The 16,472-nt window shown below is 49.0% G+C and overlaps 1 protein-coding gene across 5 annotated transcripts in view; it reads right to left on the bottom strand.

Moving 5' to 3' along the window:
• NAV2 (neuron navigator 2) overlaps positions 1–16,472 on the bottom strand; it is a 399,681-nt gene that overhangs the window by 134,271 nt on the left and 248,938 nt on the right. The window lies entirely within an intron of this gene.

The following is a 16,472-nucleotide window of genomic DNA, read 5'->3' as shown; positions in this document are numbered from 1 at the left end:
CGGGGCTCAGTCAGCGAGGGCATGGGAGCCACTTGCTGCGAGCCAGGAGAGCTATGAAAGTACAAAGCAAATGACCTGCAAACTCTGGCTTCTGTGTCAAAGAGAACACTGACTTTTCTTTCTTTCTTTTTTTTTTTTTTAAATGTTTTATTTATTTCTAGGAGAGAAAGAGAGAGACAGTGTGAGCAGGGGAGGGTCAGAGAGAGAGGGAGTCACAGACTGAAACAGGCTCCAGGCTCTGAGCTGGCAGTCAGCACAGAGCCCGACGCGGGGCCTGAACCCACGAACTGCGAGATCATGACCTAAGCGAAAGTTGGACGCCCAACCGGCTAAGCCACCCAGTTGCCCCGAACACTGACTTTTCAAAACCTCCATCATTCAAGGCTCCAGTTTGGGAGAGCATTTTCTCATCAAGAATTCCTTCTTCAGACTTTTCAGAATGCACCACTTGTCTGAAGCCTGTCTGAGTTGTCTCAGACCTTTGGGGGAACCAACAGACCTGTAAGAGAGCCTCACCATCGCTCAGGCCAGGAGAGACCTGTGAGGGCCTCCTGCCCCTCAAGAGGGACTCTGTAGACAAGAAGAGTGCATCCCATATGACTGACACCAGCTATGAAAAGGCTATGGAATCTCACAGGACCTGTTAGAACAGATACACCAGATTTTGAAGCCAAGGCTTAGTTAACAGATCCCTTCTTTAAAAACCAGACGACAATGTAGAACAAGTGAAAGTGGCCTTGTGAGTTGCCTTCGGAAGGAGGAGAAGGTGGCTCCCCATTCCCAAAGTGCACAGTTCAGTGTGACCTGCGTAAGTAACACAAACTGACTTCCTCTGGCAGCAGAAGAAATCACCTTCCGTCAAGGACTGGGGGAGGAGGGGTGGACGGGAAGGGGAAGAAATCTGTACTGACCTGATTTGGCTCAGTGCACTTCTAATGGGGCATGACATTAAAAGACAAAACAAAAGAACAACAAAAAAATACTCAGCTGCAAGAAATAAAAGTAGTACAAAACAGAAGGGGGAAAAAAATCAAGCCTAGGTGATTATTTTTTCTTCAAAGACGTGTCCACCTCTCTGTATGTTCTGGATACACTTTTGATTTAAATGGGAAAATAGCAAAGAAAGTGGAATGAAAGAAATAAATATACGCACGTATACAATTCCTTGCCAATATCAATATAACTGTATGAGCGTATATGTCAACACATCCTTTGTTGCGTACGGTGAAAAGAAAATGAGGTGGGCTGATGAAAGTCCCTGCAGTGGAGCCTTTCACCAGCGTCCGAGACCCCAAACAACATGTGCTTTCACAGTGCCCACCGCCCTCCGGCAATGGGGCAGGATGCATGTACACTCTACGGTCATGAGGATCTAAACGGAGTTTCTAGACAAACCTGTCAAAGCATGCCTTCAGTGCCGGGCCTCTTAGAAGTCAGATGATTAAACTTCACTGTGGGTCACGGAAGGACAATTGGACAAGCCAGTCTAACAAAGCTGCCAACACCCTCTGGAAGAGAGCTGGTCTCTGGGACAGAAAGGAAATTGTTTCCTTTGACTTAATTAAGGGGAGAGGAGAAGGCCCTTGCAATGCAAAAGTAGGATCAGAAAAAGAGTGGGTTTAATTTTTCGTGCTAATTTTAAAACTGCAGTACTAAAATGTAAGCAAAGACTTAAGCTTCTAGTAAGGAGACACTTGGAAACTACTTCGTTCTCAACGTGTTTAAGCACCAAAGCTGAGGCAAATGCAAATGCCACCTATTTCATTTATCCAACGCCAACCCACTCCCATCCCCCACCCCCTCAAATGACAGATATATTAACAGATATATTACTGAGTGATTCTAATGTCCTTGTCATGGCATATCTTCAATATTTTATTTTTTTATGTTTTGAAGATTTTAAAAATTATTTATTTATTTTTAATTGTAGAGGCAAAGACTGTGAGCAGGGGACGGAGAGAATGGTAAGCGGGCTCCACACTCAGCACGAAGCCCAACACGGGGCTCGATCCCACGACTGTGGGATCATGACCCGAGCCGGAATCGAGAGTTGGACGCTCAACTAATGAAGCCACCCCGGCTCCCCGAGAAGATTTTTTTAATTAGTAGGTAATCTCTACACCCAACAGGGGGCTTGAACTGTGAGCTCTAATCAAAGACCTTGGTGCGGCTGCTTCTCCCTTAGGGGTCATCTCCAACTGACACACAAGGACACAAAATCAACAGCCGCCGTTAGAGAAAGTCTAAGGTCTGAACGTCCCTCTCGGTGGGTTTCCTTGTGACAACGGGACTTACACTACAACCTGGACTAGAAAACACAAGTCATCAAGAGGTATTTCTTCGGTTTCCGTGTCTTTTGAGGGGCTCTCCAAAGCCTCCGCTGGCAAAGGCAGAGGGGAGACATGGACCCGGAGAATCCAAGCAGTTTCCTACCTTTCTCTTCAGTGCAGGGTCGGGGTACCTTTTGGCACCGTTTCCTGCCGTGCTGGACAACTGCCGGCTCTTCAGGACATCACTAGGATGGTATATTGCTCTGTTTAGGAGGATGTGGGAGCTCACTTCGCATCTCCAGTAAAACCTTCCCTTATTTCGTGCAAGCCTGGAGCAGCCACCCAAGGCCACGAGCATAGAACATGACCGCGAGCCACCAAGTAGGAAGACCCACAGCTCAACGGGCACCGGCCCCTTCCCTGGCCTGTCTGCATTTCCCTTCCATCTCACCGTGTCCTGGCTGCCATGCAGGCCAGATGCGTGGGCACACGCAGCCCAGGTCTCTGATCCTGTTGTGGCAGGAAGCGGAGATGGCTGTGGAAGTGAGCCGGGGGCAGGAGGCCTGGAGTCTGCTCTGGCCAGCCTCGTCACCGTCACCAGAGCATGCCTCTCTGGGGAGCACTACAAAGACGTTGCTAAGCTAGTCAGACAAGAGCTCAGCTTCAGCAGGCCTCGGGGACAGAGGGAGTAGCAGGAAAAGGCAGGCCTGGATAGAGGAGGAGTCAAAGGGTCCCAGGGGCCCCCTTTAAGCCTCACTGGAGCAAACTGGTGCCACAGACATTATTTCCTAAAGCTGTGTGCTGCAAAGCTGCTTGAAGAGAACTGAAGGCACACTCTGGAAAAGAACTCCGCATGGGCCTCACTCTACCTGCCGCTCATCAGAGGGGCCACGGACCAGCAGTTTCAGTGTCACTGGCAACATTTTAGAACCACAATATCGCAGACCTCCTGAACCAGACTCCAGTTCAGGAAGACCCCCATGCGGTTCTAATATACATTAGGGAGTGGGAGGCACGGGTCTCAGGCAGCAGTCTCCGCGATGAGGAACAGGAGACGACCCATATGAGCAAACCTAAAGTGTTTCTCTTTGTATTTCTTTTTTCAAGGTGTTCTTTAAAAAAATTTTTTTTAATGCTTGTTTATTTTGAGAGAGAGACAGACAGGGTGTGAGTGAGAGAGCGAGGGGGATAAAGAATTCAAAGCAGGCTCCAGGCTCTGAGCTGTCAGCACAGAGCCCGATGCGGGGCTGGAACTCACGAGCTGTGAGATCACGACCGAAGTCGGATGCTCAACCGACGGAGCCACCCAGGCACCCCTATTTGTATGTATTTCTTAACATGTCCCACTTAATGTCATGAGTTTTGTGTAGGTTTATACTGTTCAGATGATTTCCGTAACAAGGCACATATACTATATTTGAAAAGAAGCACAGCATCTAATGCAGGGACAAGCTCTTTTTTTTTTTTAACAAAAAGTTTAGAGACCACCATCTAAAGCAGAAATTGCTAAATTCTCTTAAGTTATGGACCCATCTCACGTATGTGTACAGTGTGCAACCGGCTGGAGTCAGCTCCAAGGTGCCTGCCACGTCTCAGGTGAGCGGTCCCTCTGAGTTGGGGCAGAAGTGGCTCCTGGCTGAGTCGGCACCTTCAGCGTATTCCGCAAGTTTCCGCTCAGTAGGACTTTTACTGTGTTTGCTATAAACTGACTCAGCAGCGGCACATGGCATGGCTGTGACTCACATGTCACCCTGAATTTTAGCACTCAGACGCGATCTCACCACAGCTTTGGGTTTGCCTTTGCTTTCTTCAAACTCCCAGCCAGAGTGACTGATCAAGCGGGAAAATTCTTGCTGCGAAATTCCTTGTGACTTTTGCAGAATGCAATGTGAATATTCACAGGTTCAACCAAATTCCACTTAGCTTGAATTTCCGGAGTATTTTGGTTTTGCCTACCTAGGATCTAGACACACAGAAACTCAAACGAGCATGTGAATGTGAAAACTCCGTAATTGGCTAACAGAATACATTCAAGTGCAGAGCCAGCCAGGGATTATAGTGACAGTGGGTTTGTCACCCCTATTTAAATAAATACACATATGTAAAATTTTCATGAGGCTCCATAACTATGCTTGTTTACAATGGCGCCTGGCAGCGCATCTTTCTGAAGAAGGGCGACATGCTTTGGAGCTCTGACAGTCCCCGTGTCTGGAATCTGGTCTGGCCTGAATTCCCTTTACCGTAGTTCAACTGTCAGCATGGTATTATAGTAAGTATTTCTAGCACTGGCAGGAAGCTTTCTGTCCACCTACTGAAAGATGAAACACACTCTCACACGCAGGAGGCAGTTCTCTAGACAAAGCCCCTTTAAGCTCTTTCTTGGAATGAAACAGATGGTCAGTGCAGACTGACGGATCTCCAGGAATCTTCAAACCTTAAAATACACCAGAATCAGTGGGAGAACCTAAGAAAATGCAGATTCCATGGTCCCAGCCTCACAGATCAGAACCGTGGGGGCCGAACCGTGCACGAAAACAAAACGAAACAAAAATTTTCAAAGAACATTTGAGGTTTACAGAGAACTTGCACAGAAAGCAGACTTTCCACTTAGCCCCTCTCCTCTCCCGCCAGTTTCCCTGTGATTAATACTCTGTATTCGCGTGCTCCACTCGGATGCAACCAACACTGAGACACGTGCATTAACTTGACTCCATAGTTCACCTTAGGGTCTGCCCTGTGTGGTACAGCTGTTTTTGTGTGGGACAGGGTGTGACAAATGCACAATGTCATGTATCCTCCATTACAGTGTCATAGAGTAGTTATATTGCCCCCCCCATGCCTTGTTCATCCCTTCCCTCCAAACCTGCATTTTTAACAGATATGTAAGTAATTCTCCAGCAAGCAGTCAGGGCCAGACTGAGAAGTGCTGCGTTAAATCTTGAGGCTTGGAGGGAGGAACGGTGAGCTAGACTGGCCTCAGTTTCCCTAAGATGTAAATATTTGCCATGCTGTGACTACAGTACAATGGTAACTGAAACTTCAAACCCTCATATGAAGAGTCTTGGACCTCGATATTAAGGGTACCTGATCCCCAGTGGCCGCCCCATCTCAGATCAAAGCTCGGTAAGAGTTGTTAGAACTCCAAGGCTCTACTAAAATACCAATGAACTCATAACCTTGGACTTACAGACCTGTAGACCTCAGAACTATACAAGCCCAGGCCAAGAAGGGATGGGAAGAGGAAACGCCAGGCATGCTGAACAGCAAGGACTGTGGGCAATATGGGGTGGTTCAGTGAGGGTGCCATGAGTCGATGCCCCCTACACTAGATAAGCCTTCTGCTTTGCCTAAAGAATCCTTCCTCCCACGCACTTTTTACACACAGAGGCATGCCTGCCAATCCTCTGGACACCACTACATCTTCTCATTCTTGCTAATTCTTTTTTTTTTAATTAAAATTTTTTTTTAATGTTTATTTATTTTTGAGAGACAGAGAGACAGAGCGTGAGAAGGGGAAGGGCAGAGAGAGAAGTAGACACAGAATCTGAAGCAGGCTCCAGGCTCTGAGCTGTCAGAACAGAGCCTGACGCGGGGCTCGAACTCACAAATCGTGAGACTGTGATCCAAGCCGAAGTTGGACGTTTAACTGACTGAGCCACCCAGGTACCCCTTTTTATAAATTTTTAAAGTATATTTATTTTGAGAGAGATAGAGAGAGAGCGCATGCACACACACATGCACACATGAGTGGGGGAGGGGCAGAGAGTGAAGGAAGGAGAGAGAATCTCAAGCAGGCTCTGCACTGTCAGCACAGAGCCCGATGTGCGGTTCAAACCCACGAAGCAGTGAGATCATGACCTGAGCTGAAATCAAGAGTCAGACACTTAGCTAGCTGAGCCACCCAGGTGCCCCTCATTCCTGTGACTTCTGATACATTTCACGTGAGGTCAGAGGACTTTATGCTGGCATTCAGGACCGTGTGATCCCTTCCAAAGATGCCTAGAACCTCAGGGTGGAATCAGACTTCCAGTGTCTCTTTCTTGTCAGGTTTCACGGAGACAGCCCCAGGTAATAACCACAGTCACTACCAGACCGAGGAGAGTCCAGGTGGTGCTTTGGTTCAGGTTCATGCAAGTTTCACCCTGTCTTCTCTAGACTGCAGCTGAAAGCAACATCCATGTGCACTGAGGATAGACGGAGGAAGAATGTAACCAACTTGTCAGTGTAAGAAAGACCCCTTTTGCAGACTGAAGCATACAGCAGGCCTGGGGGATATCACCCAATGTCCACAAACAACCTGGCTTCCAGAAGCACCTAAGGGCTGAGGAAGCAGGCCACTAGAGTCTAGGCTGTTGCTCTAGAGATAGCCCCTGTTTGAGATATTGTCATTTTAAGACACATTTATGCAGCCCCGACTATGACGCAGGCACTGGCCTGGGTGCTGGGCAGAGAAGAATCCGACTTAACCCTAGGCCTTGAGGGTCTTCATGGAGACATGCAGATGCATGCATGGGGTTCAGCAAAGGCCAGACCAGAGAGAGGCCCGGAAAGGCTTCTTAGAGCAAGAAACGTGCAAGTGGCATTTTGAAGGATGTAAAGGTACTTGCCAGGCAGCTGTAAGCGGGGCAGGGAAATTAGGTAGTTCACAGAGATAAATATGTGCAAATACAAAGGACCTAAAAATGTACAATGAATTCATTGTGTGACCTTAGATGCTAAAGTTCTACCAGGTAGCATTTTCATTAAAAAAAAGCATTCTGAGCACTCATTCTCAATGGGATTCAGTAAATGTATTCCAATTCAAAGAAACAGATATGCAGGGCCTCTGGCCTTCAAGGGTAGGGATTAAGCCAAAATTGGGTGACGGCAGGATGCTCAAATTACCTGCCACTAAATCCAGCAAGACCAGTAGACACAACAGCTGACACACAGATGCCTGACCCTGTTCACTTTTCCATGTGTCCATGTGCACCAGGTCACCTTCAGAAACAGCACCCGGCAGCTGGGCACACCGGTAATCTGTGGGACTGGGCCCACCTCAGGGGTGGGACAGGAATTTGAAAGTACCAGATTTACCATTTTATTTTTGTCATTTTTTATTTTTTTAAATGTCTACTTAGTTTTGAGAGAGCAAGAGTGAGAGCGAGGCAGCGAGAGAGAAAGAGAGAGACAGAGAGACAGAGTGCGAGTTGGGGAGGGACAGAGAGAGAGGGAGACACAGAATCCAAAGCAGACTCCAGGCTTTGAGCCATTAGCACAGAGCCCATAGCGGGGCTTAAACTCACGAACCGCGAGATCGTGACCTGAGCCGAAGTTGGACGCTAAACTGACTGAGCCACCCAGTTGTCCCAACAAATCTGTCTTTTATAATAAAATAGAAGCTTGGCTCCTTTATTCTACATTTTAGGATAACTGCTTATCTATCTTCTCGTGCTCCAGCCTCTGACCCACCAAGTTCAGTAAAGGCAGGACTGTTGTTATCACTATTATTATTTTAGGACCACTGTTTTTGCTTCAATATCTCCCGTCCCTAGCACTGTGCCCAGAACTCTTGAGATTGGTACCTAAAAACGTTTCTGGTGTAATGAATGAAACAATAAATAACAACCAAGTATTTATTTGCTTTTATCTCTAATGTACATGAAGCATTTGGGGAATAGAAAGAAAAATAAGACATCTTTGCCTCTACATAGATAAGCCAGACCATACTAATAGTAGGCTGTGTAACCCTCGAGGCTCCAAGGAAGACCCCTAGGAAGAAGGGGGCCTTCCAGGTAGAGGAGGCTAGGAGGCAAATGCACAGAGGGAGGAGTCACAGGTCCCATTCAAGGGACAGCGTGTGGGGAACACGGTCAGTGCTGCACCGGCCAGCATCCCAGATCTGAGCTCACTGCAGTCTCGCTGCCCATGGCTAAACTCCCCGTCGCCTGTGATTTTAAAAAAGGAAGTAAAAAAGCAAAACCAGTAGAGCAGGGAGTTCGGTGTGAAAGGCAAAAACGGGTTCCCGCTAGAATTTTGACATGTATGGGCCTGGACGGTGCCACAGGCATGTTCACAGGAGGGACAGGTGTAGCACAAACTGTCGACAAGCACGTCTCTGCGGGCAGCAAGGCAGCTGCCAGGGGTCCCGGGGGTCGGGGAGGGCAGAGGCACGAGACAGCAGCAGCCCAGCGGCCAAGCACACAGGCCAGCAGGCCTGCCTGTGGCCAAAGAGCAGCCCAGGGTGGTGTGCGCTGGGGGTGGCGGGGGGCACCCCCAGCAGCAGCTGGGGTGCTCTGGCAGGAAGGCCGGCTGAGAGGGAGCTGAAATACAGGCTGGCGACCTCCAGAGTAGGAATCGAGCAGGAGGTGTCGCCCACAGGATGCTCAAATTACCGTCCACCGGTGCAGGAGGAACAGCTGTCTGGTGTCACAAAGAGGAAAGAAGGGGGTCCTGGACTTTTTCTCACTCTGCTAGTTGTGTCTGTGCTTCTACTTTCACAGGGACAGGAGGCAGAGCAGCTCAAGTAGTTCCTCGAATGGGGCAAAGCCAAATTCCCTAGACCCTGCCTAGAGTGAGCATATCCAACATTACAACGTGTACACTTTTAAAACCTGTCATTTTCATTATACCAACGACAGAGAGTAACATGCACTCACATCTCAGCTGGTGTGCAGACCCCGATTATGCTGATTCTCCACAGCCCCAGACCACTCCGCCTCCAAACCCCCACCTCATCCGGATCAGAGCCGGGGGCCGGGGAAGGAGGCACGCACAGTTTTTGTGTTTATTAGAGGGGAAAACAGGGGGAGAAAATTTTCAAAAGAAACAACATTAGTACTACTGCCCCCAGGCTGAGGTGTGGAAACCTGGCTGGACCTTTAAAGAGAACTCTTCCTCCAGGGCACCCAGCTCTGCTCCATCTGTAATGTTACTTCGTGGATCCTACAGGAACCTGGGCACCTTGACCTTACACCTGGAAGAATTTTTCAAGGCCTTCTCTTTCAGCTTCTCACCTCATGCAGGAACCCCTTCTGTGACACCTGGACCCAGTTTCCCACATTCTGCTTGATTACTCTCAGCAACAGGAGGCTCATGCCTTTGCAAAAGGACCCACCCACTCCTTTGCAGGTCTTAATTTTCAGCATAGTTTTTCCTAACACTGATGAACGGTCACCTTGGGGTGTAGGAAATGAAAACTTTAAGTGTAACTTCCACCTACGGTTCAAGTCTGGTCCTCTGGAACCTACTGCTTTTCTAAGGACTTTCCATGCCAAGAATATCTAGTTTCTACACACATTTCTATGTTTTGGGTTTTGAACCCTTGTTCTTCCTGGTTCCCCTTCCCTAAACAAACCTCTGCCTGATTCTGAACTCCTTAAAACCTGACACAGAGAACAAAGCAGCCACTGTCTAGCTAGCAGATAATTTCTTGCTTTCCACATTACTATTGTGTTAATCCAGTTGAAGGTTAGGATTATAGAGCGCTCTAAAACCTAGAGAAACCTTTGGGTCTCAGAGCCTAAGGCCCAGCAGGTGGCAGCACCAAAAGGGAAGAGGCCGGGATCCTAAGGATCCCAAGAGACGAGTTGTCCAGCTTCCCCAAACTGGCTGCACCCTTTAGCAGTGTTATGGCCTTGGGCAGGTGACCTCACTCATTTCCTCTGGGAAAACCAGGCTTGCCAATGGCCATACTCCCACTCACTTCTCTCAGTTTGCACATCTGTAAAATGGGGATAATAACATGTTATAGGCCTTCTAGGATTTCTCTAAGAATTCATAGAGATAATAATACCTGAAAAGTGCCTGCACCATGTGAAAAGCACTCCACAAACACTGGCTGCCATTCTTACTATTGTAGTAGTAGAGGCAGCCGTACCACTCTTACCACCTCCTTCCTTTCTCCCCTTAACTCCACGCACATTGCTAAGCATATACAGAAGGTCCGGCAGAAGTTGTTAGAAATGCAGGAGTAAAAAGCCACAATCTCTCTGCTCAAGGATATCCTAGTCTAGGAGATGGGCAATTACACAGACAAACCAATGGATGTGAGAGGAAGATATTACCAGGCAGTAGGGTGACCAGGGAAGGCTACTAGCAGATTCTTCAAGGACTATGCCAAGTGGGTGGGAATGGAGGCGGGAGGACTCTGTAGAGAGAATGGACACAAGCAAGGACACAAGAGTGTGGGATTGACATCAAGAACAATGTCAGTGGTCTGGAGTGGCAGAACCAGCACACGAGGTGGACAGTGAGGAGGAGGAGGAGGAGATGATGAGAAATGAGGCTGGGCAAGCAGATCACTCATTAGCTGCCCAAATGTAAAGGCAGGCTGGCTGTGCACCATGCCCTGTGCTAGGCCTAAGGGACAGATAGTAAGACAGACCAGGGCTGGGGCTTCACAAAGCCTAGTCTCCAGTGTGGGGACCATGGAGAGCCTTGTATGCCGCACCAGGCAATACGGCACGTGCCATGCGGCAGACTGTATCTTCCAGAGATGACCACAGCAGCATCTCCCATCCCACAGGCTCTTCTTCAAGGTGACCCTGCCTCTTTCCCACTGAGAGGGGACATCCATACTCCCTTCCCTCCTCTTGAATCCGGAGGGCTGTGCCTGCTTTGACCAATACAGTGTGGTGTAGGTGACACTTTGCGACTCCCAAGGGTAGCTCATAAAAGGTGACACAGCTTTGCTTTGCTTCACTGTAACACTTGCCCTTGGAGCCCTAAGCATCCAGGTAAAAAGTCTGCCAGTCTTGGGGCCTCATGCTGTGAGGCAGCTAAGCCACATGGAAAGGCCACGTTCATCCGAACCTTGAAGTCATCTCAGCCTAAGCGTCAGACGTGTGAGCGGGCAAGCTCTGGAACGGTGTGAATCGCCGCTATCCGGCCGGCTCCAGACACGGCAGAGCAGAGACAAGCCATCCCCACGGTGGCTTGCCCCAGCCCCTAGGCAGACACCCTGTGAGCATAAGGCAATGGTGCTTTCAAGCAGCTAGGTTTTGGAGGCATTGGTCACATGGCCACAGAATCTAACATACCGAGTCCCCTCTGCAGGCAGTGTGGAGCCATTGAGGGATTATAAGCAGGTGACCATGCAGTCAAATGCGTGCTCTAGACAGATTTTTCTCACTGAAGTGCAGCACGGACTTGTTGGATGCGCCTTGAGATCAGAGGTGTGGAAAGTGACGAATGGATGCATGGGGCAAAACGGGAGGCGCAAGGCCAGAGAGAACCACGGCATGAGACCCTGAAGAGCGGATCCATCATGTTTAGCGACTGGTGTTCCAGGAACAATGAACCGAAGAGTCCTGAGACTCTTTGCAGGATCTGGCTGTGGGAGGGAAATGGATGTGGAAACACAGGAGGCAAAACAGGGCTGGGGAGAAGAAGAGGAGTTCTCTTTCCATCAGGTTTACGTGGCTACAGTGAAAAAAAGCCTGAAACACCATGGCTGTGCTCTGGCTCTGAGCCCGGGCTCCCTAACTCACCAGCTCTGTGACCTTGGACGTACTACCGATGCCCTTTAACGTCCCGCATCCTCATCAGGGAGATGGGAAAAAGAGCATGTGGAGTCAAGCAAGGATGCAATGAGATAATGCATATGAAGCGCTGCACACGGCGCCTGGTCGCTGCTATTGTTATCGCCACGGTCATTATTATTAACTACTGGGCATACTTGGTCAGAGGCTAAGCTGGCTTTTTGTCCCAGAGGGCCCAGCTGCAAGGCAGCACGTGAAAGTTGTTCCAAGGAACCGCATACACATCTCTGGTGAATGGTCTACTCAACTGTAAAGTCGGTGTCAATTTCTCAACGAGCTCCGCAGGCTGCAGAGGAGGGAAGCCAGTGTATGAGCCGTCCCGCATCTCTGTCTCCTTCCCTCTCTGCCCACTCAACGGTTGAGCGGCTTTAATTAACAACTCCCACTGAGTAAGGCAGAAGTCCCTCGACTAATAAAGCTCCACCTTGCTCTGTGTGCCTCTGAGGTCTTTGGGTGGCGTGGAGTTTGTAACTGTGTGTTGTGTTTGGGTTCACAGTGGGTAGGGGCTACAGCCGAGAGGAGAATTCCCTTGGATAAGTTCGTGCATCACACTTACAAAGGCTGGTAACTGGAGGTGACCGAAGTGCCTACTTGCATGAGCTCTAACAGCAGGAAGCCACAGAGTGGCGAGCCGCTTTGGTGCGAGACGCTTCGCTGTGCGAGACGCTTCTAGATCTGAACCTTCCCGCCTCTGAGCACCTGCTTAGTTCTCCTTTCCAACACACACAAGACCTCAGTCACCTTCTACACAGGCACCCAGGGAAGGGTGCCACAAGTGTTTCCAATGCTTCAGCAGAGGCGTGGGACATTTAACAGAAGTGAAACACATAACAGTGCTTTGGTGGCAAAGGCATCTGCCCTCCTCCCTGCTCCAAGCTTCTCTCTCAAGCATTCACCAAGCATTTGCAAGTTCCCAAGCTGCTCAGCCCTCTGAGCCTGGCCCTGCTCAGCACCACCTTCCATCTCTCTCACTCCCAAAATGGCACAGGACTTCCGATGCCCAGAGGCTGTCCACTCTTCTTTTTTGGACTCGCTTTCCATCTGTTTGGCACATGGGATCTGGCTACAGGGAGAGCCACACTACAGAGCTCTTGGAACACAGGCTTTGAACTCAGCCCGATCAAACACTTGGTTGCAGTAGTTACTACCCATGCGATCTGCTCAGGAAACTTATCCCCTCTGAGCTTGGTCTCCCCCTCTCTGAAAAACAGCCTCTCTCAAAGAACTGGTGTAAAGAAGAAGCGACACAATGCGCAGAAAGAGCTCAACACAGTGCCTAGCACATGAAAGAGCTGCAAAGCCAGAGTGGCTTCATGAACTACCGTACCGCTGCCGAAGGGTGGGAGAAAGGACCTGTGCCGGCAGGCACCGTGAGGCGACCTCCCCGGCCTCCCCCTGCCTCTGCAGAGCCAGCACCACATTTAGTCCATCCCATGTTTCTGACAACTCGAGGTGGCTTTACCCTTTAAACTTCGCTGCTCAAGTATGTGAGATTTCTCATTTCAAAACAGATGGCTGAGCGATTACAAGCTCAAAGCTCTGGGAACTAGGACTCCATGACGCTGCCGAGAACCTCAGACGCCTTCCTCGTGCTCGTCCCAAGATCAAGAGGTTGAATGTGGGCTTGATTTATAGCTGGGAGACTCTTGGAGACAGAGTTGAGCTTCTCTTTGGGCATGGAATCGTATTTTACTTTGGGGTCTCAAAAATCATGGGCCCTCCAGGAGTGTCCACGCCAGGGTATCTGCCTCAGTCCATAATTATTTCAGGATTAAGAAAGAGGGTCAAAACCTCCATTTCTCGGGGAGATTTCTTATCAGGACCCTGAGGATCCTGTAAGGGATGTGCTCCAAGGCAGGCACAGACCCTTGATTTGTGATCGTACCCCAGGCAGGATGCACGAGCCTCGAGTCCTCACAGAAGTTTCCACAGCTGATGCATCGGTCTTGGTCTCTGGAACACTGGTAGGTGCCTCCTGCCCCCAGGTGACTCACTCCCACTGATCCTATGTAAAACCTGCTTGCAGACTGTGATGGTTAATTTATGTGTCAACCTGCCTCAGCTGTGATACCAGATACTGGGGCAAACATTAGACGAGACATTGCCGGAAGCCAGTAGACTTCGAGTAAAGCAGATCACCCTCCGTAATGGCAGCGCACCTCATCTAAGCGGTTGAAAAACAAAGAGAAAAAAGGCTGACATTCCCCAAGGAGGAGGGAATTTCTGCCTCCAGGCTGCCTTTGGACTTGAACTGACACATCCACTCTTCTTCTGGAGGCCACTAATACACAGATCCACACTGACACGGCCAGTAGAAATGTGATCACTGCACTCAAGAATAAGAAACGGCGGCAGATCATCTTAGCGTCTATCGTAAGTAGGATAGAAAACCAGAGAGGCAAATCACTGCAACTAGTTTGAGAAGGCTAAAGGGAACTACCATTCTGTGTGTCAAACACTTTACAAACACTGTCTTTTATTTTAAAAAAAATTTTTTTAACTTTTTTATTCATTTATTTTTTAGAGACAGAGAGAGACTGTGAGCAGGGGAGGGGCAGAGAGAGAGGGAGACACAGAATCTGAAGCAGGCTCCAGGCTCTGAGCTGTCAGCACAGAGCCCGATGCGGGGCTCGAACCCACCATCCGTAAGATCATGACCTGTGCCAACGTTGGACGCTTAACTGACTGAGCCACCCAGGCGCCCCTACAAACGCTCTTTCTTTCTCACCATACAACTAAGAAGTAGGCTACCATCTAACAGATGGGAAGAGGCTCAGAAAAGGAAGCAAGCTCCCTGAGGTCACACAGCTGGCAAGCAAAGAATATGAAGTCAGGTCCACTGAGTCCAGAGTCCGAAGTTTCTCCCATTAGACCGTGCCCCCAGAGCAGCCGAATGAGAGGATCAGGAGTTCCCAAGAAAACTTCAGCTTCTTATCTTGATCTGAGTAAAGTCACATACAGCCTTTTTTTTTTTTTTTGAGTCTTTCAGCATGGACTGACTGTCTCAGGGCCAAAATACTCCGAACCTCATCCAAGTGTTTCTTTTCATATTCACCTCAACTCGAACTTCGTATTCTCAAACCTCACCATCATAAATCTATTGAGCCACTCTGTAGCTGCTGACCCTTGAGAACTAACGGAGAAGGGTATTTTCAGCGATCTGCATGCTTAAGCTAAAAATAAATCTGGACTGGGTTTTCTAGATGAGAGCTACACCAAAGCTGAACAGTCATTCTAGGAGACCTTGGAGTCGATGACACCTCAGTTCTCTCCATTCCAAGTATATTAGGAGCCTACAGAGCAGGGCACTTCGGCAAGAAGGGGGCCGTAAAGGATACACGACTGAATATCCAACTATAGCAAAGCAACGGAGGCACCACAGTCACGCTGAAATTCCATCACACAAAGGGAAAGAAACACTAAAATATCAGACCATCTTTTTCATCTCTTCTATTGGCTGAAAACAAGCAATAACATCTTCTTGGGTCTTCATTTTCCTTAATGAGAAAATGGAAATATCATATAAAGCCCGAGTTGGTGGGCTATGTAAGATACTCAGCACTCAGAAGGGTGCGATGTTAGCCCCTGTTCCCTGTCATCTCACGAGAGCTACAAAGTTGGAATACGTTTTTCCTGCATGTGTAAGTATCTCTTGGTTCATGTGAGCTCATGGGTCCCGTTAAACCTGAGAAGGACCTGCTATGATCAAAAGTGAATCCCCAGAATAAAGAGTACCAAATGGTCCAGCCCTGAGGATAAATATGGTCAGTCATACCCCAGAGCACAGCCAGGGGGAAGGAGGAGATTGCTTATTAAAATATTTGTCAACCTGATGGGGTCACGCCTAGGTGGCTCAGTCTGTTAAGCGTCCGACTCTTGATCTCGCCTTGGGCCATGATCTCGTGGTTCACATGGTCGAGCCCTGGGTCGGACTCTGCACTATGGCATGGAGCCTGCTTGGGATTCTCTCTCTTCCTCTCGTTCCCTGCCCCTCCCCTGCCTGTGCACCTACATACACACTCTCTCTCAAAATAAATACATAAACTTAAAAAAGCTAAAAAAAAGAAGTTAAAAAATACTTGTTGACTTGAGAGAACTTAAATACAGCCTCTCTGCAGCGCTGATTAACGGGCCCAAGATGGAAGCTCCTTGGTTTAACACCTGGGGCTGCTAGAAGGCCCCAGTGCTGCCATGTGTTTTGTGGATGCCGCTTTGAAGAGCCCCGTGAAGGGCAGGAGGTCTATCCAATAAGGCAGCAGACCGTCCGGACGATGGGAGAGAATGGAAGGAGTGCCTTGCTCAGCCCGATCTGTCACAGCAGGCTGCTTTCACCTGGCACACTGGTTGTGGGCCGGAGTGTTAAGGGGTATTCACATTCCCCATGTGAATATCAGTTACAGTCTCACCTCAAACCCCAAGATGCCTCATGAGATGTCTCACGGGGGTCTGAGGACGCGTAAGTGTGGAAGAGAATGAACACAGGGAGCACTTTTACCCTGCACCAGGCACTGCACTAGCTACTGTACGTACATCATGTCCCACTGAATCTTGGCAACACCATCACTATTAAGAGGATGATCTGGGGGAGCCTGGGTGGCTCAGTCGGCTAAGCGTTCAACTTCTGCTCAGGTAATGATCTCACAGCTCATTAAGTTCAAGCCCCACGTCTGGCTCTGTGCTG

The sequence above is a fragment of the Hyaena hyaena genome, unplaced genomic scaffold, assembly GCF_003009895.1.
Source record: "Hyaena hyaena isolate Hyena2069 unplaced genomic scaffold, ASM300989v1 scaffold_116, whole genome shotgun sequence".
In the NCBI taxonomy this organism is placed as follows: Eukaryota; Metazoa; Chordata; class Mammalia; order Carnivora; family Hyaenidae; genus Hyaena; species Hyaena hyaena.
The sequence above is the reverse complement of the archived record's forward strand: the minus strand, read 5'-3'. Positions and strand labels throughout refer to the sequence as shown.